Source organism: Cavia porcellus, unplaced genomic scaffold (genome assembly GCF_034190915.1).
Source record: "Cavia porcellus strain 051 isolate PalLab524CR breed Dunkin Hartley unplaced genomic scaffold, mCavPor4.1 scaffold_18, whole genome shotgun sequence".
NCBI lineage: Eukaryota > Metazoa > Chordata > Mammalia > Rodentia > Caviidae > Cavia > Cavia porcellus.
Genome location: NW_026947501.1, coordinates 55,978,851 through 56,006,654, shown reverse-complemented (window position 1 = coordinate 56,006,654; position 27,804 = coordinate 55,978,851). Strand labels below are relative to the sequence as shown.

At 45.6% G+C, this 27,804-nt stretch overlaps 1 protein-coding gene across 1 annotated transcript in view; it reads left to right on the top strand.

Moving 5' to 3' along the window:
- Zc3h8 (zinc finger CCCH-type containing 8) overlaps window positions 1-8,174 on the top strand; it is a 42,390-nt gene extending 34,216 nt beyond the window's left edge. The window contains exons 10-11 of the transcript XR_010040813.1: window positions 5,837-6,070; window positions 6,863-8,174. The gene's annotated coding sequence lies outside the window, so the exon portion shown is untranslated. The remainder of the gene's footprint in view (window positions 1-5,836; window positions 6,071-6,862) is intronic.
- Window positions 8,175-27,804: the final 19,630 nt, after the last annotated feature.

The following is a 27,804-nucleotide window of genomic DNA, read 5'->3' as shown; positions in this document are numbered from 1 at the left end:
TATTGAATTTCTGGGATTTTTATTATTATATGCCTGGGTGTTTCTCTGTTAGGGTTGTAGGTAGCTGGGGTCCTGTATGCCTCATACAGCTGAGTATCTTTCCCTTTTGCTAAATTAGGAAAATTCTCCTGGATTATTTCTGTGAGTAGCTTTTGTAATTCACTTGTTTGTGTCCCTACTTCTTCTTCTATGTTCTTAATCCTTAAGTGGTGGCTCCTCTTATCATCTTCTTGTCTTTGTATTATTGCTGTTTGTTTCTTTGTTATTTTTAAGAAGTTTTTCATTTCATTCTCCCATATTTCAAGTCTGCCCTCCAGTTCAGATAGTCTGTCCTTAGTTTCTTTTAAGCTGTTATGCCAGTCTTGTATAGATTTATTAATTTCTTGATAGTCCCTTTGAACCTGCTTCACATACTCAATGCTTTCTCTGTTTTCTCCATCAAGCAATTCTCCCCTCTTTTTCTGTTCTTCCATTCCACCATCTGTTTTTTCCTGGGTGGTGTTTAGCATTTCTCTAACTATTCTGCATACTTCTAGTTTCAGATCATTGATAACTTCATTCCTGAATTGGTCTATGAGGCTCTCAATATGGTGCTTAATGTATGCTGGTGCGGCGTCCATTATTGCCTGTTTCTCAGGATTGGGGGCCGAGGAGCTTTTTTTGTTGCTTCCCTTCCCCATATTTTTTGTTCCTTATAAAATGCAATCTTACAAAGGAGGCCCGGCTTCCCTGCCTGTCAGCCACAGCCTGATCAAATTGCGCTGGCTAGTTGTTCCCGCCCACCGCTGCGCACCAGGGAGTCGGAGGAGGCAGCCTACGCGGAAGTCAGTCGCTCCTCCGGGCCATCGTCCGGCTCTGGGATCTGGGTTAGGCTAGTCTAGCCTAGAGAGTCCGCCAGCAGCGTCACTCAGGCCAGGTACTTTTCTCCAATCCCGTCCGAGAGGGGAATGGCGCCCAGAGAGATCTCCGCCAGAGTCAAACTGTGGTGGGGGGTCAGATTCTCACTCACCTCGCCACCAGTCAGTTTTCGTGTACACCTCTGTCCGTCCTTTTTTTTTTTCGACTCCGTTCTCCCGTTCCCAGAGCTCGGCGCTCCCAGAGCTCGGCGCGTCGCTGAGCCGCTGTGGAGATAGCCGGCCGCCGCACGGCGGGAAATCCAAACCGGTTTCCAATGGCGCGGAGTCGAGCCTCCACACCGAGATTTTTCTGTTCCTATTTTAGCGCCAGGACTGTATTCCAAGTTGGATTCTCTCAGCCCAGTTCGTTCCTGAGTCAGCAGAGCATATCTCTACTGATTCGTGAGATTTGTTGTTTTTTGAGAGGCAAGCCTCAAACTCATAAGCTCAAATGATATTCCTGCTTCAGCTTTCTGAGAAGCTGGGACTCCAGGCAGGTAGTAGTATGCGAAGATGGATTTGTTCTTAACCTTTTTCTTCAGTAGTCTTTAGGCACTTGTGTCAGGCACTTTGCTAAGTCATGCAAGTGATGTTAAAAATCTGTAACAGTGTTGGGCCCATTGCTCAGTGGCAGAGCTCTTGCCCCGCATGTCCAGGGCCCTCGGCTTAGTAACCCATGACATCTGGTCCTCACAACCTAGCGGGAATATAGGTGTGTAAGTATGTACCTTGACCATTGTGATCGTGATTCAGGGCAGGCACTGAGCACCATCGCCTGTATGGTGACCCCAAAGATTTCAGGCTTTCCAAATCTTTAACTGCAAAGTGGGTGGAGGGATGTCAAAGCGTAAAAACTGACAGGGAGGTGAGCAGGCAGCTGAACTATGATGCCTGACCATGCACTGACCGGGAAAAGGAGTTTTTGCTTCACATCAAGGACAAAGGGGGACAGGTCTGCCTCCCCTGCTGAAGGGTCTTTGCTACTTTTCCACTACTGCCTGCAGTACTCGGTGCAGTGCCTAACACACTGTGAATTGTTTATTAGCTCCCCAGGGATAGCTTAAGTACCACAAACCAAATGGTTTAAAAAAGCAGAAATGTGTTCTTTAAAGGTCTGGGAACTCAGAATCAGAAATCAAGGTGTTAGCATGGTCCCTTTGAAGTCACAAAGAGAGACTCTAGTTCTTCAGCTCTTTTGGTGACTGCTGGTCTCCTCACACGCCGGCCCCACTTCTTTCTCTGCCTGTTGTCACAGGGCACTTTACCCTTGGCCTGTGACTCTGCTCATACTGAGTGTGAGTTTTAGTACATTTATACTTACTAATGCAAGATTTTAGCTTGGGGTCTTCTGAAACTTAATATCTAAGATTTAGCGAAGAGATGTTCTAATTAACAGACTGAAACTTCTTTAATGGTATGCTGTCCCTCTGGTATATTTAAATCAGCATTATATTTAGTTGTTTATGAAGAGTTTATGGAAAGAAAGTCAAGGATATGGATATATGCTTGGCCTGGCTGTGATATTAACAAAAGCCCCACAAGGTAGGAATTGTACTCAGATGCCTTTTTCAGAGCAGGCCAAAAGACAGTGGTCAGTAAAACATTACTTCCTTGTGCTGATGCCAGAAAACTCAAGAGGAACCCCAACTGGGAATCACTGCCATAGATTGTTTTTTTTTTTTTTTAAATTTTATTTAAGGAGAAAAAGAAAAAAAAAAGCAGAGAAAGGGTACAAGTTATACAGATTTACAGAAAAAAAAACAGTAGGAAATCACTAGTTAATGGATTACATATTGTCATCTTAGAAATAATTGTTCAAGTTACAAAATTAAAGCTTATAAAGTGAACATTCCAACAGTGAGACTGCAAACAGTTCTGTTCAATGATCCAACAAAATTCAGTAATATCATTATCTATCTTATACACTTAAATATACATGCAGTTATATCGTTTAGAGCACTTTCTTTTCCTCTCTTTTGTACAATGACAATTACACATTTTGGGTTTTGTTGCTCCCACAGTTCTTAATACTTTTTTGGAAGAGAGTAGAACCAAATGTGACATAACAGAACAGAGTCAGTCAGATCAAAAGGGTGGACATTAATAGATAATGTAAAAGCATAATACAAAGTGATCAACAATGGTTACCACAATGCCTCCCGCTATCTCTAATAGAATTGCCTATATCATCAGTTATAATAAAATTGAACAAAACAGTAAAGAACAAAACCAACAAAACCAAAACATTGGAGACATTATAGGTCTTCAAAAGTAGATAATAGTCAACCAGAATGGGCATCATAATGAATCCCACTATCTTCACAGCTGTTGCCTAAACTTTCAAACCTGGTACTATCAAGCAAAACAGAATAGAGGAACATCAGTCAAAACAAGATGGTGAGAGCAATACAGGGCTTTAAATCAAGATAATGGAAAGTCAAAGTGGGTTACTATAATATATCCTGTTATTTTTTATTTATTTTTCCCTTAGTTAAAAGGATAAAAATAAAAAAGTAAATAATAAAATGGAGATTGAGATAAAAGAGGGCATAACAGCAAAACAGCGCAGATCAAAACATAACCATTTAAGCAAAAGTGTTTAACCACAAGATAATCCCGACATAAAAGTAGTTACCATATTGTCTCTTTCCTTGAAATCTTTGAGTATAACTTTGTATACTGTAGCATCAAATATATCAAAACAATGTAAAACCATTTAAGAGAATGACAGTATTACAGGGTATTTAGAATCAACTAACAAAATGGACAATGATTTCTGTATAATCTCCTTGTCTATAAAAGTTTTTGCTTATACTATCATATATAATAAAATCCAGTAAGATACAACCTGTTTAGACCAATGGAGACAGAAGAACAAAAGCTTGATGAGACTTCAAAACAAGATGATACTAAATCAGTATTACCTCTTAAGACGTCATTTTCTCCAAAATAGCTGTTCCTATCATCCAATCTTCTCTGCCTCATTTCTGTTGAGCTCTTTTTCTGTCATTAGTTGTCAGTTTGTCTTCTTCATTTTGTTTTCTGCTCCATTCATTGTGGCCTCTCTGCCACTATTTCTGGATTCTTTGTATTTTTCTTTTTTAGACTATCCTGCAGTATTCTCTGTAGAGTTGAATTGGTGGTTGCATATTCCTCTAGTTCCTCTTTATCCTGGAAGTACCTTGTTTTTCTATCAATTTCCAGGGATAGTTGTGCAGTATATATCAATCTTGGCTGGAGATTATTATCTTTCAAAGCTTGAATTATTTCCCCCCATGCTCTTCGTGATTTGATGGTTTGTGCCGAGAAGTCTGCTGTAATTCTGATGGGTGTTCCCTTGTAAGTGATCTGTTTCTTGTCTCTGACGGCTTTTAATATTCTGTTCTTGTATTGGATTTCTGGAATTTTAATTATTATATGCCTGGGTGTTGCTCTGTTTGGGTTGTAGGTGGCTGGGGTCCTGTATGCTTCATACAACTGAGTATCTTTACCTTTTGCTAAATTAGGAAAATTCTCCTGGATTATTTCTGTGAGTAGCTTTTGTAGTTCATTTGTTTGTGTCCCTACTTCTTCTTTTATATTCTTAATTCTTAAGTTATAGATCCTCTTATCATCTTCTAGTCTTTGTATTATTGCTGTTTGTTTCTTTGTTACTTTTAAGAAGTTTTTCATTTCATGCTCCCATATTACAAATCTGCCCTCCAGTTCAGATAATCTGTCCTTAGTTTCCTTCAAGTTGTTATGCCAGTTTTTGATAGAGTTTTTAGTTTCCTGGTAATCTCTTTGAACCTGCTTCACGTATTCTATGTTTTCTCTATTTTCTCCATTAAACAATTCTCCCCTCTTTTTCTGTTCTTCCATTCCACCATCTGTTTTTTCTTGGGTGGTGCTTAGCATTTCTCTAGCTATTCTGCTTATGTCTAGCTTCAGGTCATTAATAACTTCATTCCTGAACTTTTCTATGAGACTCTGGAGATAGCGCTTTATATCTATTGGTGCTGTGTCTGCTATTGCCTCTTTCTCAGGATTGGGGGCCGAGGAGCCTTTCTTGTTGCTGCCTCTTCCCATATTCTTTGTTCCTTATATATGCAAGTGTATATGGGAGGCCCAGCTTCCTTCCCTGTCTGCCACAGTCTGATTGAATTGCGCCGGCTAGGTGTTCCCACCCACCACAGCGCACCAGGAAGTTGCAGACCAGGCAGCCTATGCGGGGCCCGCCCCTCCAGGTCAATCTACCTTCAGGCACTGGGACCTGGGTTGTGCTAGCCTACTGGGTCTCAGCCAGCAGCATCACGTAAGCTAGGCACTGCTCACCAATCCCGCTTGAGAGGGGAAAACATGACTGAAGTCACTGCAGCGTCCTGTTCCCGCAAGTCTTGCCTGGTCCCAGAATGTCCTCTGTTGGAGTCTCCTAGACCGTGGAAGAGTCCCAGTTTCTCTCACTCACCAAAGGTCAATGCACAGCTCCCCGCCCGTCCTGCTTTCAACTCCATTCACCGATTCCCGTTCTCAGAGCTTTCGTGCGTCTCAGTCCCTGCTGAGCCAATGTAGACACAGCAGCAGTGGCGGGAAACCCAAATCACGGCTTCCAATGGCGTGGGCTCCAGCTTCCACACTGAGGCTTTTCTGTTCCTGTTATAGCACCAGGATTGCATTCCCAGTTGGTTTCTCTCAGCCCAGTTTGTTCTTGGGTCAGCGGGGCATATCTCCTCTTGCTTATGATTCCTTACTCCGCACCATTCCTGAATTCTAAGCTGGGTCTTTCAGAGAGCCTCCGTAGCTGCTGCTATCTGTCCTCCATGTTCTCCCGGAAGTCCATAGATTGCTGATTCAGATAATACCCAATTCTTTAGGGCTTACTAATAGTGTTAGCTGTTTTTGGTGTAGGGGTAGGTTTGTATTTGGTGCTTTGTTTTTAAAAAACTTTTATGTTTGTGTAGATGCTGTCTTGAATACCAAAAAATGACTACGAGGAAAAAAAACCAAGGCAAAACTGAAAATAGATGGTGAAAGATCACCCCAGGAGACCTGAAGAGAGTCACCGGAGTGACTGAGCACAGTGGGACAGCGCTGTGCACTCCGTGTGGTGAAAGTGCTGGGTGCTGTATGTCAAGTGTTAGATGGCACTTTGACACCAACCACAAAAGCGTTGCTAAACTTGGTGAAACTGAAAGGTGAGAGTTTTTTGAAGGAAAGCTGTGAAACTATTCCCTATATTTCAGTTCTCGTAATTATCATTCTAAAACAAATAATCTGACAGCTGCCTGATTTTAAATTTCACTGTGTATAGCAAAATATGGCACAGTGTAATGATTTTCTTAGATACAATGGGGTCTCATGGCTGAGCAGAGGATGAGTCTGGGGAGATCTGCAGCTGCTTGGATGAAATAAAGCTGTTTATGAAAGAAAACGGGCAGAAATCTCCACAGGTCACTGATGTGGCCCGGCATAACAGTCTCATGGTTTTCTTAAATTTTATGCTACACATCTGTGTACTACACAAAAAACTACAAGGTGCAGGGAAAACAGTTGACATGATAGGAGAACATTTGAGAGAAAACTGCGGGTTTTTGAAAGAGATCTTGAAAGTAGGCAGCTGGATTATTTTCCAAATCTAAAAATGCACTTAGAAAATTCTACAACATTTGCTGACAATCTTACAAGCCATCAGGAAACCTACAAAGAATTTTCTACCATGGTAGTAGTTGCAAAGGAGAATTTTAGTAACAGACTTTCACAGTTCTGTGAGATGGAGACAACACTGGGGGTTTTTTTGTTGGTTGGTTGGTTGGTTTTTGTTTTTTGAGGCTGTGTCTTGCTGCGTTGTTCAGGCTGGCCTGAAGCTCACTTTGTAGCCCAGGCTGGTCTCCAATTTGCAAGGATCCTCTTGCCTCACCTCCTCAGTACAGGGATTATAGACATGCGCCACCACACCCAACTCACCGTGTGTTTTCTTACTTCTCCAGATAAAGCCAAATTTGAAGAACTTGACTGCTCATGGGGGTTATTTTGGAAATATGAAAATAGAGTTATTGGAATTTTAAGAAAACCCTGTCTGGAAAAATAAATTCGATGACATATGAGCAACACTTGAGAAGACAGAGTGTGAAAGGATGATAAAGGACAGCACAGTTGGCAGTTCTGAAAATGAAATCCTGAGAAAAAAGTCAGCGCCTCCTGAGAATGGGCCATGCTGGGCCTGGGAGGAGCCCACCAAAAAGCCAACCAGCCAGGCTTTCTGCTAAGCTGTGCAAGCCACACAGGGTCCAGGAAGAGAAAAGTCAGCTCCTCCTGTCAGCCCTCAGGCACATGGGCTGAGAATCAACGCTCTCCTGCCCCATAAGTAACTGGCTGGTTTGGAGGACAGGCTGAGTTGGTAGTAACTGAGGTACAAAAAGCACCTGAATGCTTGTATTGTTGGGCTGATTTTGCCAGCCTGGAGCCGGAGGTCTGAGCATCTGAGCAAGATAGCAAATATGGGGGATTTTCTTATATCTTGTCTTGGAAATCCAATATTGTTCTCACTGTTTTGTTCTGTTCTGATTAATTGTTTTGCTTTATTCAGTGTTCTGGTTTTATTCTGTTTTGATTTTGCTATATCTGATGGAATGGACAACTATTGTAAAGGTAACGAGATATACTATAGTATGCATTGTTGTTTTCCTAGTATCTTGCTTTGAAGTTTTGTACTAATTTCACTGCTTTGTTTTTGTTTTTTTGGTTAGTTTTGATTGGGCTTATTCTGTTTTGTTTTGTCGGATTTTATTATCTTTAAAATGAAAATGAATTCCTTGAAGTGTGGAATTTTCTGCCAAAGAATTTTAAAAATCAGACATGCATGGTGGTGCACGCCTGTAATCCCAGCACTCAGGAAGCTGAGGCAGGAGGATTGTTGCAAGTTCGAGACCAGCTTGGGCTGCAAAGTGAACTCAATGCCAGCCTGAACTGTATAGTGAGACCCTCTCTCAAAAAGACAAAAAAAAAAAAAAAAAAAAAAAATTCAGTCAATGAAAGCACTGGGGATTGCTTGTGTTACTTTGGATCATCTTATGCTTGTGGGCAGCTGTTTTCAACTTTGAATTATATTAAATCTGATACATGAAACAGACTAACAGATGACTTAAGTACTGCATGTGTTGCCCTGAAACTGATGCAGTATGAGCCAACATTTGACAAATTATCAGTATGCATACAACAGCAAAGATAACATTAATTGTGCAAAAGCATACCAAATGCAAACTTTCACTTTTCAATAAAAGGTTGTTTGTATCATCAAAACCTTTGTTATTGTGTTTTTCTTTTAAGACAAAATATGTCAATGGATGAGTTGTTTTTTTTAACTAAACTAAAACCTCAGCGCAGTATTCGGGTCTAATTGCAGTGTTGGCACTGCAATAAATGAGTGGGTTTGGGGTTGCAGTTTGGGCCCTTAGTCTCTAAAAGGTTTCCCATCACTGATGCAGAAGGTCTGATGGGCAAGGACTCCATCCCCAGCTCTCCTGTCTGGCCTCTGTCACTCACTGCGGACCCAAGCATGGACAGGGCATTCAAACACGGTCTAGTTCCTCCAGCTCACCCAAGGCAGACCCCAGCCTGCAACATCAGCTCCCTGGGAACTGTGAGAGTCAGCACTAAGTTGAGGACTCAGCCAGTCAGTGCTCCGCAGGCCTGGGGCAAGGGGGAGCTGATTCCTCAAGCTCTTTCCCCTAAAACAAAGAAAGTGGAGCATCCACACAGTCAACCTGCAGAGGCCAGCTTTGTAGAGCATCTGGGCATCAGTGTAGAGTGAGGAGCTACAAGGTGTGGGTCACCAAGCTACTGGTTTCCATGGTGCAGAAAGGGACAGTGCCTAAAGAGTTCACATCGCTGCAGAACTGGGTGTGGCTTGGGTGTGGCTTGGGTCCAGTCCCTCTCTATTCCTACTGCCGCATGTGCCACACAAATCCGTCAGGTGGAGTATAGTCTGAGGCTCCCCAGACCCAGGATCAGTACCAGCAACTTGATTAGATTCTATGTCCACTCCCTGGTCCACAGGATCAAAGTGAGAAACCCAAACCTCATGTCCGGTTGGTGGGGTTGTAAAATGGACTGGCTGCAGTAGAGAACAACATTGCTGTCCTCTCCAAATTCTATAGAATTATCCTATGATTTAACAATTCTTTATCTGCTTAATAGAAATCAGGAGCTCAAGCAGATGTTTGCATTCCCATGTTCACAATAGGATTATTCCCAAGAATCAAAACATGGAAATGACCCCCAAAAGGTGGATGAACAAAAGGTTGTATGTATATATCCTACAATATTATTCACTCCTAAAATTTCTGATGCATGCTATAACATGAATGTGCCTTGAGGATATTTTTTGTTTTTTTGTACCAAGGATCAAACTCATGACCTCATGCTTGCCAGGGAGGTGCTTAGGCTGCTGAGCTAAATCTCCAGCCCTGAGGATATTATATTATGTGAAATAGAACAGATACAAAAGGAAAATATTATCTGATTCCATTTATGTGATGACCCAGAAGAGTCCAATTCATAGACAGTAGAATGGTGTTTCCAGGGGTTGAAGGAATGGAGATGAAGTTATCATTCACAGTTTCAGTTTGGAAATAGAGTTTTGGAGCAGGATGGTGCTCATGACTGCACAAGGTAAATGTTCCTAATGACACTGAACTGGTCACTGGCTAAGGCAGTGGATTTTGTGTTGTGCGTATTTTAACATACTTTAGACAGTAGATAGGCAGTGATAAAGGAGACAGAAGTGATGAGTGGATTCAGGGACAATTCTGTGACACTCTGTTCACATTTTGATGAGTAATGCTCTCCCAGGTCCTGATCATAACACGCATCCCATATATTACTCAAAAGGACAGAACTTACAGTTGAAGCCTCCTGACTCCTGACCATGCACATCTATTTCTTCACCTACACTCAGTAACACATCTCTGATCCCTTCATTCTGAGCAGAGGAGGGAGGAGAAGAAGCATTTGGGAAAGGTCTCCATGACCAGTGCTGTCCTCAGGGGGCTTCCACTCCACAGGTCTTGTGTGGAGGGAGAGAGACTCCTCATCTGCAGTTCTTTCTTTATTAAGACAAAATTCAATCTAAAATTCAACATCTGTCCTGGAGCACACAGCTCAGTGGCATTTCATGCACCCAGGCTGTGAGACCCTCACCATACCTGGTAAAGAACACCTTCACCACCCCCAGTGGTAACCTAGGTTCATTAAACTGTCATTCTCCATTCTCCACACTCAGCCATGGTCCACATTGTGCTTTCTAAGGAGTTGCCTGTTCTGGGTATTTATATAAATGGAAGCATAAAAATAAGTAAATATTTACATTTTAGAATAATCTAATTCCACTAGTCACAAAGTTTCTAAATCATGAAAGAATATATTTACCAGCAACTTTGTACATATCTCATTTAAAAGATAAAAAAATTGAAAACAACTCAAATGTCTGACCTCAAAGTAGGATTAAAATTATGGTAAATTCTATAAAAACTGTGTAGGTCGAAGTACATATGTAAACATAAAAACAACTGTCTTGGTGAAGCTTTCCCATTAGTAGGACACAGAATCCAAGACCCACAACTGGGAAGAGGAAAAGTTTAATCTGGCTTATGGTTTCAGGGGATTCAGTCCTGCCTGGTTCCAAGGCAGGGACACCACAGCAGGAGGGTGTGATGGAGCAAAGCTGCTCAGTTCATGGTGGCCAGGAAGCAGAGTGGAGGAACAGCACCAGGAAGGAAGGGGCCAGAGACCTGATGGAGTACCTAGGGTCACTCCTCCATGACCCACAAGATGAGTCCAGAAGTATACTTTACTGATCCTCTGGACAGCTCTCAAGCTCATCAAGTTGACAATCAAGATTAATCATCACATAGCAAATGCTTTGTGATGTTAAAATTATAGGTGATATTTTTGGAGTTTTTTCCACCTTTAAAATTCTATCCAAAGTCAAAAAATGCTGAGTTTTATGTAATAGAAATACCCTTTCCTTAGGTTAATTTTATAAAATCAAGTCAAAACGACTGAAAAATATAACAAGGTTTAAAAATACAGAAAAAGCTAGAAACCTTAACTTTGCTTTGAACAACTACTTTGAAAGACAGTTAAACAATTTCTGAGTTAAACATGCAAGAACTGTATGATGTAACCTCACACCTAAGTATCTTCCCTGGAAAAATGATTGCTATATCCATACAAACACAAGAATGACTATAGCATCTTTATTTTAAGATCAAAACTGCAAACAGTACAAAAGGCATCAGCTGATGGACACACGAGGATTTGTAGTTCATCCACACAGTAGGATGTGATGGCTCAGCCACCGACAGGAGGAGCACATGGGAAATCTAACATGGTTACGAGGATTGAATAAACCCTACCAGCTCCCCCAAAACAAAAACAAACGAAAACACCCTGCATACTGGGTGGTTACAGAGCTGTCACCTCTAGAAAATACAAAGCATTTCCCAGCAACAAAAAGCAGACACATTGCTTAAGATGGAAGGAAGAAATTATACAGAGTCATAAGGAAAATTTTAAGGTGTTGTACACATCACCACAGGGGTGATGGTTTTCAAGGGGTTCATGTATGTCAAGATTCTTAGGGTTTTTTTGTTTTGTTTTGTTTTGTTTCTGGTACCAGGAATCAAACTCAAGACCTTGTGCTTGCCAGGCAGGCGCTTTGCTGCTGAGCTATGTCCCTGGCCGAGGTCAAGATTCATCTAATTCTGGACTTTAAACACTAAGTTCATTGTATGTCACTTATACTGAAATAAAATTGCTTTAAAAAAACTTCTCATCTGAGCTACCCACCATAGCTTTTATTTATAGATTTATTTATAAGTAGTTTTGTTTATTTATAGATTTATTTATTTTTTGCAGTGCTGGGGATTGAATCCAGAGCCTTGATCCTGAACTATATCCCAAGCCATTTTTAATAATTTATTTCCAGACAAGGCCTTGCTAAGTGGCTAAGGTGTTTAGGTTGGGTTTGAATTTTATCACATTTATTAGCATTTTTGTATACTGAAGTATAGCAAGGATAACTAAATTGAGTAGTCTCAAGTAAATCAATAAATACAATTTAACAAACAAAAGCTGGGTGTGGTGGTACATGCCTGTAATCCTGGCACTTAGGAGGCTGAGGCAGGAGGACTGTTGTAAGTTCTAAGCCAACCTAGTTTACATAGTGAACTGAAGGCCAGCCTGAACTATACAGTGAGACCTTGTCTCAAAAAATAAAATAATAAAAACTTTGAGTAAGACAAGAAAGGGTTATTATCTTCCAGACCAGGGCTTAAGCATCTCCAGTGGATTTACGTTAGAAGGTATTTCTTGTTGTCCCCCCAAAGCCTCATGAAGTCACAGAGGTGGCTAAACCTAGCATCTGTGATTGGTTCCTTGTCTAGTGCTGGGATTGGCAGTGTGAGTGCTGCACCTGCCCAGGGTTTGAATTACAGGTGTAAAAGAGGTCTCATGAGTCCACTTTGTGAGAGAAGTGACAAAATCTTGTAATTCAAAAGGGAATCACCACATGTGGCCAACAAATGCAGAAAACGCTCAGCCTCCCAAAGCTGATTCTCGCAGGCACACACCCCTGAGATGTGCTGCATCCCCATCCGATGGCAGGCTTTAAGGCAGGTGCTGAACAGCACTGGGAGAACATGGGGGCAGAGCAGAACCCCGGCCTGCAGCTCCCATCAGAGCTCTATACAGGTACACAGAGCACAGCCCTTGCGAGCTAAGAATAGAGGTTTCTCCCACACAGAGAGCTGTACCACTTTTTGAGGCTTCAAGACTGTTCACAGCACTGTTTGAAGCAGGAGGGAACTGGACCCCCCGCTCCATGTAGAGGGTGCGGGGCATCAATGTGGGGCACGGGAACCAGGGAAAGATGTGGGCATGCTGTGGGTCTCCCTGAGCCCACAGGGAAAGAGGCCAAGGAATCTGATTGTGAATTAATACATGGATGTGAGAAGGATGTGTGTATGGAGGATATCCATTTTGAAAATGAAATATCTCTAACATCAATGTGCATACACACATAGATGTGTAAGAATGGTGTCTCAGCAATATAGTTACATATGGAGACCATGGCTCAAAATAAAAAAGAACTTTTAAAATGAAGGTTAATGTAGCTTGGGCACTTTGATTTTAAAAAATGATCAATTCCATGAGGGATAGGAAAAGGAGGATTTTCACCCAAGAATACAAAGTCTCAGTCATGATGGAGAAGAAATTTTCAGTGATTTACTAAACTGCATGGCGACCACAGCTGATAAGAAGAATAACTTTCAAAGCTGCAGTGGGATTTGCAGTCCCGCTCATTGTGAAGGAACTGTAGGTTAGTAAGGTGGTAGACACATTAACCAGATTGATTCTTTCTACAGAGTAGCCATAGATCAAAAGCACATTTTATCCCATAAACGTACGTAATCATTGTGATTTATCAAGTAAGGATATCCTCTATCTGTACTCCCTGCATTCTGGGAGGACCACAAGTTTAAACCCAACCTGGGGAACTGAGTAAATTATTTAGACCTTGTCTCAAAAATTTAAAAAAACAAAAACAAAAACAAATTTTAAAAGTGCATGGACATGGTCTGGGGATTTAGCCCAGCCTGGCAAGCGTGAGGTCCTGAGTTCAATCCCCAGTACCACAAAAAAGTGCATGGGCCTATAGCTCATGTAGAAATCGCTGGGATCATTGAACATAGTATATTAACCTTTATTCTCTGATTATTCTGTTAGGAATAATTAGAACTCCCCACTGGGACAGAGCTGATCTATTTATAAAAGAGTGTTTTCATATTTTCTTTATTAATAATATCTACTTGTGCTACATTAAAATAAGAAAAGAGGAAAAAGTGGTTGTTTGTTTTGTTTTCTTTTTTTTTGTCTTTTTCGTTTTTATCGGTACCAGGGATCGAACTCACGACTGCCTGCTTGCAAGGCAGGCGCTTATGCCGCTGAGCTAAATCCCCAGCCCCAGTTTTGTTTTCTTTTGAGACAAGGTCTTGCTACATCCTGCAGGCTTACCTGAACTCACCACGTATTTTAGGCTAGCCTCGAACTCCCTGTGATCCTCTTGTCTAAACCTCCTGAGTGCTGGAATTATAGGCACCACCATGCCCAGCAAGAAAGTGTTTTGAAAAAAAAATAACAAAAAGGAAATCACTGGTTCAAATTTCAGTCCAAAACAAACACAACATTTCAGAAAAAGAAAAGAATCATCAAATTCTTGTGATACTAAGAAACACAAGTCCTTACAAGGTACATTTAGTAGCATATTTGTAGTCATTTCACTTAAAAGGTTAAAAACAAAAAGTTGGAACAACACATATACCTGACAGTAGACCAATGTCTCAGTGTTGGTAAACCTCAGGGAAGGCCCGTTATCTTAAAGTACATATGCAAGGAAGATTGGCAAAGCTCTGGTCAGAAAGATGAGAAGTGAATTTTACCTTTTCCTTTTTAAAATTTTCTCCCAAAACAATTGCATTTAATATAACCTTCTTAGCTTCTTCTCAGGCTGATTATCTGAATCAAATCAGAAAACACTGAAAATTGAATGACACGGTGTCACAATCTTCACAAAAACAAAACAAAACCCCTCAAACTCTGCGTTAACTGTAAAACTTACTGCTTACTTCAAAAGGTACTTAAAGCATTTCTAAGTTAGATATACACCAGACACTTCACATGTAAGTATTTTTCTATTGAAATAACATTCCATGCCCATACAAACATGTGTATAAGAATGGATGTGGCCGGGGATATAGCTCAATGGCACAGTGCCTGTGTGAGAACCAGAGTTTATTTCTGAGTTAAAAAGAAAAAAATCCTGGTTGTGGCAGTTTCGCTGCTGAGGGTCCACCCTGGAAACAGAACAAATGGCCATCAGCAGATGGGCGACGGGTGCATGAACAAGTCGTGGTTCATTCGCTCAACAGGGTGCAATGGCTCCACCACTGACAAGCAGCAGCACAGGTGGAGCCAGCACAGAGACACTGCTTAAAGAAGACCAGCCAAGAAGCATGTCCACTGGACCCCTTCAGCTCCATCACCTCTAGAAAAGGCAAACTATCCAGCAGGGACACAAAGCACATGGTCTGCTCAGGATGGGAGGGCAGGAAGGGATAGAAGCAGCCACGAGGAAGTTTCCCAGGGACATGAGCATGTGTCCTTCATCGGCATGGGGTGATAATCTCCACAGCCTTGCAAAGCCTCACCTTGCACTCACCACCTGCTGCCCCTCCTCACAGGATGTCAGCGTTTGCAGTATTACAGGGCATGATTGAGTTCTGTACCTACATGTGTTATGGGTTGTGTCTGGATGACCCCTCAAAGCTCAGGTGGGCTGGGCTTTTCAGAGGTGGCTGAATCTAGAGTTTGTGATTGGTTCCTTGTCTAGCGCTGGGATTGGGGTTGTGAGTGCTATACCTATCCCAGGGTGGGTACCATGCATACAGTATAAGAGAGAGAAAGAGGCTTATTTTCCCCTTTCTGCTCTGGTTGTTTTTTATCTCCCACTGCCCTGAACTGTTGCCTCTCTGCCATGGCAACCTGCCTTGGACTCAGCAGATTATGAACTGAAACCTCTATAAACTGTGAGGTACATAAACCTTTCTGTCCTTAATTTTAGGCATCAGGCATTTTGTCTCAGCAAGGAGAAAAGTAACCAATAGAATCTGTCATTCATATACACCTGAAAGTTAAAATCTGCTATGAGGACTCCACTATACAAGGGCTTATAACTGGAAACTTACAACCATGAAGGAAAGTTACTATGGGCATTCTGGGACCATCTCTGTACTCCCTGTATTTCCTGGAACTGAAATGAAATTGAAATCAGCCCAAGAAAAATAATTATCCTAAAATTAGATAGATCTCTAAGTGATGACTCTGAGCACCGCATCTTCAGAGAGAATGGACCCTTTGCATGGAGAAGTGCACTTGGAACCACGCCTGCCTCATCTGAAGCATCTACATGTTCGCTACATTAAAACTTCAAAGTTCACCAGAGCCTAAAATCACACTCATCTTTTCTAGCTTTTCATTTGCTGTTTCTGAGGAGCACACAAGAAAGGGGGTCCTAGTCTACTTATCAGAGGGAGAGGCTCAGCTATGGACCCCAGCACATGACCTCACTTCCTTGGCAACAGGTCCAAACAGAACTCAGAAGCCTCTGGTCACCAGGCACCTTGGTCTGGCAACAGTTGGCCTTCCCAGGCACTTGGCTGGAGAGGGTGCACTGGGAACATGCTGGGCTGCTTTCCCAGGCCTCGAGACCCCAGTCTCAAGACCCAGCGTGGGAAAACCACGTGGGAACGAGTCAGAGGGTGGTTCCCTTGACCCAGACGCTTCAGAACGCTCACCCGGAACCGCCGAACCGTCATGGGCAGCACAGGGCAGGGCTCACCAGCCCCAGCCTCCAGGTGCCCAGAGACAAGCAGGAGCCCAGGACAGGTGTCGATAGGATCAGCCACCAACCACTCAGAGGCTCTGAGTCCCGGACAGGTTCACTTAGGCCTGGCCACCTCTGTGAGTCCCCCTGTACAACTCCCACCCTAGGTCATCGGTGTGAGGGGGGCTGAGGACAGGCCCTGAGGGCAGATCCTCCTGGGCAGGAGCAGGTGCTGGGAGGCTGTGAACCTGGGTACCTGTCACGTTCCCACCCAGGACACGGCTGACAGGAGGAGAGGAGCAGCACCCAGGGTTTGTTCACAGCCTCCAGAGTCATTTGCTGTCGTCCTGGGTAGAAGTCTGGGACAGAGCTGATTGTGATTTGGGGAGCACAAAGTTATCTGAAGCAAAAAACCCCTCAATAGTCCTCAGGCAGAGCCTCATGATTCATGCTGGCTGCTGGGCACTGCCCCAGTGGAACTGAACACAGGTGACATCAGTGTAGACCAGGTCACTGGGGCCCCGTGTGCCCTGTGCCCGCACCATGCACGTGGATCTACAGTAACAGCAGATGCCAGCTTAAGCACGGAGGGGGATGCATGAGTAGAGGGCCCACAGATGACACAGAGACCTTTGGGGTCAAGTAACCCCTCAGCACATCCCGCTAGGGTTCAGAAAATGGAGGCCCATGATTGCTCCCACAGGAATCTGGGGTCCATGTCCTCAACCACGGTATGCCCTCTGCTCAGCCTCTGCCTTGGTCAGGTACCAGGCTCTGATCACACACCAGTGGGAGCCCCAGAGTGGGAACATGGATGCTAAGTCACTACCTCCTGTCATGACTGAATTCTGCCACTTCAGCTCATTTGACTTCTGGGTCTGGGGTCTGTGGGGCACCTACCTGAATGTCCCCCCACCCTGTCTCCAGCTCTACATGTCACACTTCAGCACAGGTGCACTCACCCAAAGCATCAGGCCCTTGCTACTGTGTCCTTCTTTCTGGCTACTGTGTCCTTCTTTCTGACTACTGTCTGACAGGTCTTTTGTGCAGGCCCTGCAGGTACATTTGGGGGCCCCCTTTGGCTAAATGACATTGTATCAGGGCAGCAGTGAACTCAGCTCTGCCTTATAAAGGCCACGGAAGCCAGCCCTGATTCCCTCCTGGAGACTTTTCATTAGAAACCTAGGGAACATCCTGCGTGAACTCACACATGCACCTGCCCGCCTAGACTGACCCTGTCTTTTCTCATCTCTACAATGGGAGGCTGTCTCAGAACATGGGTTGTCTTCATGCATGGAGTTACATATGACCTCTCTGTAGCTACCACTGATCCGAGAGTGCTAGTACCTTAGGTGTCCCTTATCTATGCTGGGCCCTCCTGTGAGCCCTGTGCCACGAGCCTCAGTGGACCATGTGGACTGTGGGCTTTGCTTCAGCCCCAAATCCTCCTGAAAAGCCACGTGCAAGACATCAATTCCATGTCCCCCCACTATCTTGTCACAGATCAGAAGTCAGTTGGCGGAGAACCTGGCAGAGGTCCTCACAGCCAGCATGGTGCAGGCAGGAGCGCCTCAAATCCTGACGGAGACCCTGGAGCTGGCCTTCCTGGACAGCTGCCCCAGCCGCCGGCCCTCCTCCCTGAGCTCCTCCAGGGCTGACATCTCCATCCCACAGGCCCCAGTGCTGGGCAGGTGAGTTCTTACCTTAGCAGCCCAGTGGGTTGTGGCCACCTGTGGATTCAGGTCCTGGCCCTGTTTGAGCACCTCAGTTTACAACACTGTGCCTCAGTTTACAACACTGAACAATGTGCTGAGTGGATCGAGATCCCAGGGTCACTGAGGATGAAATGGGGACTCCATGGCAAGTGGGTAGCTGTTCCCTTGATCCCATGAAGACCCGCTGCAGAGGCACTGCTGATTCCCATGGATGGCCTTCCATCCCTCCCACTGACCCGCACTTGGTGGAAGCCTTTCTATTCATCGGAAAGGAGGAGATTGGAGAGTCACTCTAGAGGCTTTAGGGGGTGCCCAGGGCAGGAATTCTTGGGGATGGCAAAATATTCATTGTCCTCAAATGCCCTGGGAAAGCAGATGGGTGTCAACAACCCACAAATACACATGAAGACACACTGTGTGCAGACACTTTTCTAGATATTGTCCTGATCCTGTAAGCAGAGGAGGCACAGACGCTGCCCTTTTGAGTTTCGATGTTTTTGGAGACCACAAAGTCACCCTTGGTGGCAGAACTGATGTTGCTCACTTCAAGGCAGCTGTTCCAGGCCCCAGGCCTCCCTAGATGTGGGTACAGACCGTGCATGAGGGGTTCTACAGAGGCAAAGAGAACTGGGCAACACATCGCTGCCTGAGCTAGAGACTGCAGAGGGGTAGTACAGTGACCCCTCACTTCGCAGATAATCACGGAGCAGCAGCGTCGTGCCCTTGAGTGCAAGGACACAGCAGATTCCAGTCTCTGCCCTGAAATTCACCAAGCTGACCTGCGGCGGGGAGGGGCAGGGAGACACTGTGTCAGGCTTCCCCGAAGAAGGCAGAGGTGTCTCACACTCAGCAAGGACTCCCTCCCATGGAGCCTTCTGTCAGCCTCTGAGGGCTTCCTGGGCCCACACTGCCCCACTGTGGGTAGGAGAGGTGGGGGTGAACACTGCACTGACGTGGAGGAAGCCAGTGTGCAGGAGGCCCATGCGCTCCTCCTTAAGGTGACCTGCACAGGTAGTGTGGGAGGAAAGGCCAGACCTCTCACTCTGCTGCCTCCCTGTCTGCCCCAGGTCCACCTCTTCTATCTTTGACTCCTCACTGGAGCGGTATTCACATGTGGATCCCCAGGCTGAACTTCTCCCGTACCAGCTGGAACCTCCTGAAGCCCTCGAGGCTGAGCCCCAGGGTACAGAGCACTGGGGTGCCAGCTGTGGGCTTGTGGGGATAGGGTGGGTCAGGGATCTCAGCAAAGTGCCCAGAAGTTGGGAGACCCAGGAGCACGAGACCCTCAGGAGTCAATGTGGGAATGCAGTCTGGGAGGCTTTGCCGGGGCTGTGTTGGTACAGGTGGGAAGGTTTTGCCCTGAGAAGTCCACGGACAGTTGGTGATCGTTTCTCCTTCTGCGACTATAGGGCCAGTTCCAACCCATGCAGAAGTTGCACCTGAAGAACTTGTGCCAGCTCCACCTGCGGCTCCCTCACCAACTGTGACCCCAGAGCAAGAGCCAGCACCTGGATTCCCCTGTACACCAGCTGCAGAGCTGGACCTCCTGGTAGCTCCACAGCAGGAGTCATCTCTTGAGCTCTACCTGCGGGCAGCTCTTGACCCATCCCTGCCATTCTCCTCTCTTCCAGATTTACTTATTATTGTATTTACTGCTACCCTCATATCCCAGAGATAGGTTAATGATAAAATTAAGTGAAATAAAATTTAAGTTTTAGTCTTGTTTAAAATGATTAGCGTGGCATGAAGTGCATTTTCTTTTTTCTTTTTGTCTTTTTCCTTTTTGTCGGTACTGGGGATCGAACTCACAACTGCCTGCTTGCAAGGCAGGCACTTATGCCGCTAAGCTAAATCCCCAGCCCCCATGAAGTGCATTTTCAATGTTGTACAACCTTCCTCACCATCTGGTTCTGGGACATTTTCCTCAGTTCTGTACCCAAATGCAGTTCCTTGCCCCTTCCCTGCTGCTAGATGCTGCCCACCATTCAGCTCATGGCCCTGTAATTTACCTGTGCTCCATTTTTCACAACACTGCATCAGATTTTCATTCGGTTCCACAACCTTGGAAGGGAATGTTTAATCTTGCTTTTCTAGGAAGGGAAAACCTGAGTTGGATCCCAAACATTTCTGATTCCATATTCAATAAATTATACAGTTATTTTTTGTTAAACAAGAAACACTTCTGATAGTAACACATGCAATGCATGATGAGTGAATGATAAAAGAAAGGACATGGAGACTGTTGTAGCTTGGCATAACTGACGCCATCTTGAGCCCTGCATTTAACCAGTGCCCTGTATTCAGGAAAATAGAAAAGTACTCGGGGTACAAGTGCCATGAGAAAAGCAGAATGCGCTGTTCCTACAGGAGAAAAATTAACCTGCTCAACAAAAGAAGCAGGATACAGGTGTCAACCGAAAATTAATGAAAGATTCCAGCTAAACTGTTTCCAACAGGATGTCTTTTGTGATTCTCTCATTTAAAAACTTTGTGACTTTCCAGTTCAGGACACTTGCTTGGACCCTGAACCAGGGGGGGTCTGTATACGAGTGGTCCCGAGCTCAGTTAATTAAATTCCAAATTTATCAGTTTGGCTGCTTGGGTTCCTATGTTGTTATTCACAACCAAGCTCCGAGACCATCATCCCCTCCAGGGACAGTGGCCTCCTCTGGCGGAGTTCCTCCTTCCTGTCTTCCTTGTAGGTCCAGGTCTGTGTGCTTTTGTTGCTGGGCAGGAGGCCACAGCTCTCTGTCATCTCATGCATGCCCTGAGGACAAAGTCCAGTGCTCCGCTGGGATTTTCAGTGGCCACCATACCAGTGTTTTCAGCCATGTCTGCTCTGAACTTTTTCCAGTTATTTAGCTCATGCCAGAGTTGAAAGAAACATCTGCTTCTATATTTCAAGATGGATTCGTGGCAGTGGAGTTTCTGGGTCCCAGTGACAGAAGTGGGACAGACACACACACTTATCTGTGGTGACCCCAAGGCCCGAGGGTAGAATACACACAGCTCTGGGTGCCACTGGGAAATGCAGCTGTACAGGCTCTGGGGCAGGGGGAGCCTGGGGACAGTCCACACTCATCACATCTGAGACAGAGGAGCCCTCAGCATAGCCTCCCCTCTCCTACCTGAAGTGGGATGGACATTCTCTAGATTTTGGTTACATTTTGTTTGTAAAATATGAAGTCTCAGAGTCTCATGAACACCAGGTGCTGAAGGTTCCTGGGGAACTTAGTCCACTCTTTCCTTGTGAATGCGGAGGAGAAAAGCCATTAAATTTTGTTCTGGGATTGGAGATTGAACCCAACAAGAGCTTCTTGCTGTCATACACATCAACAGCCCTTTTAATTTTAATTTAATCAATTAATTAGTTAATTAATTTGACTGAGTCTCCTTAAGTAGCTAAAGAGTCCATCCTGGCCCCTGACGTGCGATCCTCTTGCTTCAGCTTTCCAGAGGGCTGGGATTACAGAGGTGCACCACCTCACATGGCCCCATTAAGTATTTGGGAAAAACAAACTCCAAAATTAAGCTCGGTACCCTGGCTGACCACTTTGAGGTCTCGAGTCAATTTGATGTCTCTGTAAAGGGGTGTGGACTTCAGCGGCGGGGTAGTTTTCCCCAAGAGGCCAGCAACTGGCTTTTGCCTGTTGAGTGACCATCATTCAACAAGACCACCCAGCTTGGTGGGTGACCACAGGCTCTGCACTGCCCTCCCTCCCACACTGGTCCCTGACGTGCAGAGACCCCACCTGCTTTGCCACCTTTCAGCAAGGTGAGCTGGGAAGGTGAGGTACAGTAAACCCGTCAAAGTGAGCCCTGCCCTCCTCATTCCCAAAGGGTAGGAGCTGCACACTGCTCCCCTGTCTCTGTGCCCATCAGCACTACAGGGACCATCGGATCAGTCTCCACACACAGCCTGAGCTCAGGACCTCCACCAGGCTCTCCTGGGCTCCCTCCATGACCGTACACAAACACCCTCACCTTGCCAAATGCTGCTAGGTTCCCAAATTGTGTGTCACTACCCACTGCAAGGCCCAAAAAGAAAGGACAACCCAGATGGAGTGGGGCCTTTTGCTGGCAGTGGCAGCGGATGAGAACTGGGTGCTCAATACAAGCAACTCTGAGAACAACCTATGGTTGACAGATTCCGTATAACGTACCAGGTTGGGCCTAATTTCCACTGTATGCATTACATGTGCCAACTCCTTACCATGAATGTAGTAATTATGTTCTTCTTCTAACATTTACTAATAAAAATAATACTATAAACAAAATTTAGAAAGGGAATAAATTTCTGACACCTGAGGGAAAAAACAGTACAAAGTAAAACAAAAACAGTATGGAAAGCCAGGCACGGTGGTGCACGCCTGTAACCCCAGCACTTAGAAGGCTTCCCTCACCCCTCACTTGCCTCACTGGACACCTGGACCTGGGTACTAGGTGCTGTGACTCTGGTGCCAGTGAGCAGGAAAGGTGAGAACACAGCGGTAGCTTGGCAACTAGCTGGCCAGAAAAAAGAAGAGATGACAGTGGCCATGACCACCTGACCAGCGGACAGGTCACTGGGACAGAGGCACATCCCATGGGCACATTATATACATCTCCTGTCCAGCTCCTGAGAGGCCCAGAGACATCCCATTAGCAGGCTGACCACACCTCTGGGCCTTACTCCCAGCCAGGGTCCACGGCCACCCTGACCCAGCAACACCAGGCAGGGATCTCCCTCGCTTAAGGCAAGAGGGCCATCCCGATGCCCTCACAGGCACTGGGGCCCACACATCAGAGAAGGGCTGCCCACCTCTGTGGGTTCCACAGCGCCTGCTCCTGCCCTTGTTCTCCGCACTCCCTCATGGTGCTCAGTTCCCACATGCTGCCAAACACGGGGGCCTGGATTTGTCTGTGCTGCCCGGCACTGATCCTGTGCTTCAGCTTGCCATGCCATGGTACCAGCTCAAATGACTCACCTCAGGCTCAGGAGTAAGGGAGGCCACATTCCCAGTTACTTGGCTGCCATGTGTGAAAGTGGGGCCAAGAGATGTGATTGCCCTGGGCCTTCAGCCCGGGAATGATGTCCCTCAGACTGTGGTCAGAGCAGCAAGCTGGGGAGCCACACATCTGCTGCTTGGAGAACCATGTGCCAGTCCAGGTCAGAAGTGCTGAGGCCCTCAGTGACCTGCGGGGCACAGGGGTGGGATGGAAATGAGGAAAATGTCCATCACAGGGCTTAGGAAATGATGCCAGGGCAGCAGAATGAGACTCAGTCTCTTCTGTAAAGCTGTGCCCATCAGGGGTTTGGGTTTTCGGATGTCATGAGTGCCTTTGGACAGGGCACAGGGCCATTAGGTTGGCTGGGTATTGAAGTTCCCTGTGTCTCGGGTATGAGATTTTCTCAGATTTGGGGAGGTAAAAGGATATTTTAGCAGGTGAGATTCCCAGAAAGAAGAAACTACACGGAGCCAACATTAGCAGCAGCAGTAAGCAAGCGTCTGTATTATCCAGCCCGTATGTATCGGCCGTTGTCAGGCATTGCATTCCTGTGCACTGTCACAGCCAGAGCACATGCACCCTGGTCTATGCTAAGTTCTGCTTATGTAACTGTGTCCATGGTGTGCTCATGCTAAATGGTGGGGACATGTCCTTACAGGTCCTCCAACCCACTGGGAGTTGAAGCAATGTGAAGTGGTTTCCCACGTCCCACCCCCTCAAAGGTCAGAGAACTATGTTTATTGTAAGTGATCCATAGGGTGGACTCATGCACACAAAGACCATGATGACAGTAAAGGTAAAGCATAATACCACTAATCCCACCACCGCGCAGTTTATGGCCACCCAGAGCCAAGGTGGGTCCCAAGGATTCCCACAGCTGGATGAGCAGGGCCTGCTGCGCCACCTGGAGGGCAGAAAACTCCACATCCATTTCTTTTTCGTTTCGTTTTTATTGGTACCGGGGATCGAACTCACAACCGCCTGCTTGCAAGGCAGGTGCTTATGCCGCTGAGCTAAATCCCCAGCCCCTCCACATCCATTTCTTGCAAGACCTCTTGTGCTTACCTCTGGTGTTCAGGGATACAAACGCCACATTCTAGAGCGTACCAATTACCTCCGTGCAGTATGGTTAGCACATCAAGGAATGTGTGGTTTAGCATTTGAGAGGTTTTATCTATGAGCAGCATCAAAGCCTGGCCAGTGAGACTCAGAGGCTGGGCCCTGCGTTGACAAGGGTTTTGACCTGGAGAGCTGGGTCTATGACCCCTACTCCTGGTAGCAACACAGCTACCAGATAAAACCACCAGGCCACCTGTAGAGTATGGTGGCATCTGTAAAACAGTGTCCCAATAGTGCAGTGTGTCTATGATGATGGGTTTGATAGTGCCCTGGATATTTGGTGCAGTGTCCTGGTCAGTGTGTGGATAGTCATGGCCAACCCCTGGTGACATTGACCTATGAGGCTTCCATAGTGGGCCAATCAGTGTGCATCACCCTGTTGAGCTTGTTGCCTCTCCAAGTGTTTGTATCATTTATCATTGACACACAGTTACACAGGTCAAGTGGTCCCCACCCCACACGGGGGTGCCCAAACGCCACATTGATCTGTTGAATACAAGATAGGGCTCATGCAGTTGTGCTCCTAGGTCCCCTGTCATCCACTCCTAGCCACTGTGCATCACAGGCCCCAGTGCCTGTGGTGCGGCCGTGCTCTCCAAATCAGCACCTTGATGGCCTGGCATCTCTGATCCCAGGCTGCTGCCCTCAACCAGTTTATCAAAGTCTGCTTCTCTGCTCATAGGCTGTCCTCTGCACATTCTGTAGAACTTGTCACTTAGAGGGAGTGCTGGCTGGGATAACCTTTGGGACATTTTCTGTGGCCTCAGCTTTGTGTTACCCAGTCTCGTTCCATAGCTGTAACAGCTACACCGAGACCATTTCACCCACCTTTTGCTTGATTGTTTGGCCAACTCCCATATTCCACAGCCCTGTAGGTTGTATACGTGTGTTACGGGTTGAGATGGGTGGTCCCTCAAGTTCTACTCCTTGAGCTTAGGGCTCCTCCATTTCCACCTTCTGTGAAGTAGCAGGCCTGTCACGCAGTATCCCCTCTCATGGGGACTGTGTTGGCCATGAGGCCTTAACCACAGGAGGTGGGGGTGCTGCCTGTGTCACACAGTGTGACTTCCGTAGGAATCATCTGTGATTCCAAGTCCTCATTGGAATTTGGGTGTCTATCATTTCTAAGGACTTCAACATGCCCTTGAGAGTCAGATGGACCCTTCCTAGTCTCTACAGGTCTCTTTTCATGGTCAGTAATCAGGTGAGTGAGTATTCATCCTATAAGGAGACACCAGGGATGATCTTTGGAGAGCACTGGAGCAGACTTTATCTTTTAGGTCAAAACACACTGGTATTTATGAGGAAGTGCAGGAAGGAGACTCCTTCTGCCTTGCTAGTAGTACACTCACTTCTGAAATCATTTTGGTGGTTAATTTCAGAGTAACACATCTGACTATCTCAGGGTTCTGTGCATTCAGTCCTCTCTATTTCATAAAGAGAATTTTATCAGATATTCACATCAACTTTGTTTCCAATAACTGAAAACTGGAATGTAAATATCACATAACAGCTGAATGAATAAACAAACCACAGCAAGCAATGCAATGAAATTCTACTAAAAACACATAGGAAAACACCGTAGAGAATCTCAGAATGATTATGCCTGGTGATAGAAGACAGAGAGGCCAAACTGTACCCAGGCATTTCAAGTCCCAAAAGTGGAGAAGCGCCTTCTTCTGCTGGACTAACCCTTCCCACAGATGACAACCCTGGACAAAATCAGAGTAACAGCTGCCTGAAGAGGTTGGAGGAAGACAAAGTACAGGGAGTCTGGAGCGAACTCAATGCTTGGGGAAGGAAACTGGTTGTATTTCCCACCACTGTGGCCTTTATGTGCGTCAAACAGGGAGTTCAAACAGACAAGAAAGGTGCTGTTTTCCAATTTGAAGAATTAGAGGAGATCAGAAGCAGCACAATGGCTGAAAATAAAAAGGGAATTCCTGAAGAAGACTCGTATGGACTGAATGCTAACCATTCCACCTAAACCCATATATTAAAATCCGTACGCCCCAAGTGATAGTAGTATGATGTTGCTCCTTCGGAAGGTGGTAAGGTCACAAAGGTGGGGCCCTGGGATGTGAAATTAGTGCCCTCATAAGAGACTCCTCCCCCAACTCCTTCACTCACTTTGCCATGAAAGAACATAGCAAGAAAACAGCTGCCTGTGACTAAAAAGCCATCCCTAAAATCCGAACCTGCTGGCCGAACTGTGACCAATGAGTTGCTGTTTAAGGCGCCCACTCTGGTATTTTAGTTACAGCAACTCAGAGTAGACTAAAACGGCGATAGAAGGGAAGCACCTGAACTGTGCATGTGGCAGACTCCAGATCCCTGAGGCCAGAGTGGAACTGAGAGCCCTCCTGACACCCATGTGCGACAACGTTTGGAGATGATTCCACCCAAGCAAATTGCCTGCCGAACAAGGACAAGAAATGTGAGGGTGTTGTAGTCCGGGGTTGTGAGAACAATTAGAATCAGGACACAGAATTTATATTATTTATGATGGTCCCTCAGAGTTAACATAAGAAAGTGCAGAAATCTGTCCACAACCCTAAAGACCTGGAATATTCACCCAAGGGCCTGGATCCCATAGCAGTGTCCCACATGAGTCCAGATGAAAAACCTAGAGTCCACGACAGTGCCTCCCACGAGTCCTAATGGAGGTCTAGAGCCCATGAGAAGGACTCATGCCAGGCTGTTTTATGGATCTATGCTCAAAAGACCCAAAGGTTAGCAGTGGAAGCTAGGAAGTCCATGTCAGTGGGGTGAAGGAGCTGTGCTGGTAGGTTGAGGGTTCTACCCTGGAGCAGAGAAGTCACACTCATACTACAGACTAGGGCTGTCCTGGAAAGCACCACAGTCATCCTCAGCAACACAGAAGCCCTGAGCTTCTCTGATGATAAGAACAGTCGAGTACATGCCAGAAAGCCAGCCTGACAAGCTTTTGGAGATTAAACAGCACACATCTTCGCTTTCAGAGTCAGGAAGTGATGCTTGATGTTAAGGACCAGAGCTTTCCCAAAGTGAACCACACCCAACTGTCACCAACAAGGTCCCAAGATCCTCCAATGACAATGGTCGAACTCACACTAGGGAAGCTAGTCATGACAAGCTCCTCTAGCAGAACCAATGGCTCAAATCAGCAACACTTAGGGCAAACCACAATGCCTAGCTGCTCCTTCTCCACATCTCTATGATGGCAGCTTTTCTCAGATGGAACATCTACGCTCAGCAACATGCTGATTTAATTCAGCTGGAATTAAGTTGACCACCAGTTTTTAATCTGTAACAACAATAAATCTTTTTTCCTTTGCTCTCTTTGGTTGTGTCTTCCCACTGTCTTCTGGCTTTCATGGCTTCCTGGGAGAGCTGACCTGTTCTGCTTATTAAGACTCCTGGGACTGCAAGATTTTGCTCTTACTAGCTTTTGTTTATTTTTTTTTTTATTTTTTATTTTTTGTCTTTTTCCTTTTTATCGGTACCAGGGATCGAACTCACGACTGCCTGCTTGCCAGGCAGGCGCTTATGCCGCTGAGCTAAACCCCCAGCCCGCTTTTGTTTATTTTTTGGTTTTTTGGTACTGGAGATTGAACTCATGACCTCACACTTGCCAGGCAGGTGCTTTATGCCACTGAGTTAAATCCCACCCATCCCTGCTCTT